Raw genomic sequence first — 4,294 nt, 5'->3', positions numbered from 1 at the left:
TATATATATATATATATATATATATATATATATAACACACAACCATATATATATAAATATATATCTACATATATAAATACATATATATATATATATATACTCCTTCAAGGGAGTTCCACAGAGCAGAAATAAATCCGCTTTGACAGTGCTTTTTAGCTGGGGAGGAAGAAACTGACTATTCTGTGGAAAGAAGGACCCTGGGATTTGTAGTTCTGCGAGGCGCCAGGGCTCCCCGGCCGAACTACATTTCCCAGGGTTCCGTGGGAGGGATCCAGGCTGGCCGTGAAAGCGGGGCCGAAGCGGTTGAATTCTGCGCCGTGGACAGAGGCCCTCCAGGCGCCGATTCTCTTCCCAAGGAACAGGGAGACAGCCGCCTCGTTCCCTGAGTCCTGGCTGGTTCCCTCAGCGGAGCCCTCCCTCGCAGGGCCGTTGTGGTTACCGAAAGGGAGGGAAGGAGGAGCCCCGGAGGAGGTGCGGCGGCCTCGAGTTCTCCTCCTCAGGAGCGGCAGGCAGGCCGACCTCGCGGGGCTGTTGTGAGGGAGGAGCGAAGGCCGCTTCCTGGCGAATCACGGCGGGCCTGATTTTTCCCGCGCAGCAGAAAGAAAGGGCAGCGTTTAACCTCGGGAGGGAGGGAGCGACAGCGCATGCGCCGAAGCCGCTTCCGCCCTTCCTCGGCGGCGCTCGGCCAATGGGAGCCTGGGGAGCGGAGCCACGTGACCGGGCTGCCCGGCAAGGGAGGGGAGGGCCATCGCGCATGCGCACACGGGTTTCCCGCTGAAGGAGTCCGAAGTCAATGTTTGTGGCGGAGCGCGCGAAGAGAGAAGAAAGAAGTAAAAAGAAGGAGAAAGAGAAGGAGGAGGGCCATGGCGCTCCGGCTGAGCGAGGGGGCCATCGGGGTGAGTGGCGCGGCGGCGGTGGTACGGACTCCCTTCGGAGCCAGGCAGCGGGGTCTCGAGAGATGCGTGTTTACACACGTGCGCTGAGACACGCGTCGGGTGAGGGGAAGCGGGCAGGCGCCGAGGCGGCGGGGGGTTCCCTCAGGGACATTTCCTCACAGACGAGCGCAAAGGGAGGCTCCACACAGACTGACACGGGTGCATGCCTCTCCGTTCCCACGAACAAGGGTTACACGTGTACGGCCTGTTCGTACTGCGATTGAGTGAGAGGAGGTATTATTACTCCAGTATATTCGAGTCATGTAAGCCGCCTCGATCGCAGCAGCAGAAGAACAAAGTTCATTTGTTATTTGTTTATTACACGTGTCCTCTATACATATATTATATATCTATATCTACCTATCTATCTATTTACATATGTATGTGTGTATATATATATATATGTCTATATATATATATATATATATCTTTATATGTCTCTATCTATCTATCTATGTATCTATATTTAGCTATCTATTATATCTGTATCTCTCTCTATATATATATAATACTGTATATATATCTTTCTGTTAAATCTATCTATCTAGGAATGTCTATATCTATATTTATATCTATATAAATAATATAATATAATACTGTATAAATATATATTAAATATAAATATATAATATAAATAATATTATATAAATAATAATAACATATAATAAATAAAATAAATAAATATTATTATATAAATAATAATATAATATAAATAATATATATATACATATATATTTGTCTATATATCTATATATATCTCTGCACACACAAACATTCCCTTCAGAGGCAGCCACAGCGCCACTTAAAACTTCTTTTAATGGTTTAACTATTTTACTATTATTAAGTTTATTAGTATTACATTAAAACGTCCAACAATCTATCTATCTATCTATCTATCAAACTTACAGGTAAAGTGACTTACACACCCAATAACCTACTTTCATGCTTACATACATACATACAAACCCTTCGTGGTTTAACCCTTTTAACTGCTGTTGTGTTTTATTGTTATCTAATGGTGGGGGGGGTCATTGAAAGGGTCGAAAGGCTTGTATAAATGTGACTATTGTTTGCATTCCGTATTTTTATCCGCAGCCAGAGGCATGAAATAGAAATAAATCTTATTATTGTTGTTGTTGTTGTTGTTAAAACTTTCCCCTTAATTCCCCTTTTGATGAATCGCCTGTGGATATGGAGGGCCAGCTGGACATGATGATGATAATAATACTAATACAATAACAACAGTTTGTTTGTATTTTCCTGCATGGATCGAGGCCGGATCACAACCCAATTTAAAAGCCATACAGAGTAACACCCAGCACTTCCATAAATACATGACAGTTAAAAGTGAAACACGACATGGCTGGCAAGGCTAGGGTTCAGGGAGGAGGAGGATTGGAGTCTTCCCAAAGGCCAGGTGGGTGCGCTCTCTGCGGAAGAGCTCCGGCTCAACTGCCCCCTGAAGGTTTCAACAAGTAGGACAGGCCTGTTCCAGACTGCCAAAATAAAGCTGCTTCAGGTCGCTTTGGAGGCATGCTATTTAAATGACACATGGGTCCTAAGAGTCCGGAGGTCGCGCCAAAGCCACACTCCATTCCTAAGCACTGGAGGGCAGCTTTGGTGCAGCTTCCGGATTCTTAGGATGCAGGCATCATTTAAACAGCATGCCTCCAAAGAGACCCGAAACAGCTTTGTTTTGGCAGTCTGGAACAGGCCACAGTCTCCTCCGGGAGACTCTGCCACAGCCTTGGGGCAGCTATCCTAAAAGCTCCTTGGGAAGTTAGAATCATAGAGTTGGAAGAGACCGCAAGGGCCATCCAGTCCAACCCCCTTCTTCTGCCATGCAGGAAATCCAAATCAAGGCCTGTTTGGTTGTTGTTACCTCCACCAAGGTCTTCCCAGCCGATCTAAGAGTGCAGAGAGGATTGTATAGGGAGATGCCTTCCCATAAGTCACTCAGGCCCAATGTCGGGCTTTAAAGGTAACAACCAACACCTTGTATTGCACCCGGAAGCAAATAGGGAGCCAATGGAGATCTTTTAAGATTGCTGTTATGTAGTCACATAACCTGGCTGCCATATTTTGCACTAATTGAAGCTTCCGGATTCGGTACAAGGCAAGGGGTTACCAGAGCATGTACCACCACCTCAAGGTCCTTTTGGTCCAGGTAGGGACGCAGTTGGCGTATCAACCGAAGTTGGTACCAAGCACTTCTGGCCATCGCATCTACTTGAGATGACAAATATAGAGATGGATCCAGATGTGGCGTGTTTCCTTGCGGCGCCTGTTTGCGTGCGCATGGATAGGTCCATGTGTGTCTTATGCAGGCCTTTGTAATGGAGAGGCAGGCTTCTGCTTTTAGAGGCCTTGGGTGTCCAGAGGCCTTGGCCTGTGGCTGGTGTCTTCGGAGACGGCTGGCATGGAAGTATGTGTGGAGCGTATGCCATATACATGTAACAAAAGATCCGAGGACAGATTATATTCTTATGCCGAAGGCTTTCATGGCCGGGATCCATAATTTCTTGTGGGTTTTTCAGTCTCCATGTTCTAGAAGAGTTTCTTCCTGACGCTTCGCCAGCAGCATCTGTGAAGTCTAGTTGCAAATTGCTCTATGCATCTATAACTTAACTAGGGCAAGGAGTTGTTCTTGAAACTACTTTGCATGCACTTTGGGCTCCAGCAGTTTCAGGTCCTTTCAGGATTCGAGGATCTCCTGCTCCTTCTTCATCATGACTTGCTGCACCGACTAGTATTTCTGAAGCCTCTACCACCATCTTTTTCATGAGACCTTCCTCAGAATAGACTGCAGGTTTAAGAGGCACATCTTCAACCTTCACAAAGTCATCTTCATCCGATTTCTGGCTGATCTTTCCAGAACCTGTTTCCTCTTCTGTAGCAATACGTACATATTCTTTCACCAGTACAGGAGATTCTGTATCAGGACTGCCAACCTGATAAAGATTTGGTTTCTCCAGGGACAGTACCTAACTTAGGACTTTCGTTTTCGGCTAACGACGAGTCTCCTTCTTCCGTTAATACAGCGCTTGGATTAAGAGCCTCAGAATCATTAACAGCTAAGGGCTGTTTATCTTCCAGTATATTAAGATACTGAGGCACAAAAGCAGTCAAACCCTGATCCCCTTTAGCCACAGTTTCTTGCTCAGAAGATACAGTCTGGCAATCATTTGAATTTTCGGATTTGGGTTCTGAAACCTGCTCATTTTCAGCTGTAGCTTCATTGTTTGCTTGGAGGGAAGTCTGGATGTCTACAGGCCCTTCTTTGAATTCATGTATTTCTTCATCTTCATTTTCATCTTCTCCACTTCCATAATTAGTAAGAGTTCAAAGTACAGTTGACT

This window comes from Sceloporus undulatus, chromosome 11 (genome assembly GCF_019175285.1).
Source record: "Sceloporus undulatus isolate JIND9_A2432 ecotype Alabama chromosome 11, SceUnd_v1.1, whole genome shotgun sequence".
NCBI lineage: Eukaryota > Metazoa > Chordata > Lepidosauria > Squamata > Phrynosomatidae > Sceloporus > Sceloporus undulatus.
The sequence above is the reverse complement of the archived record's forward strand: the minus strand, read 5'-3'. Positions refer to the sequence as shown.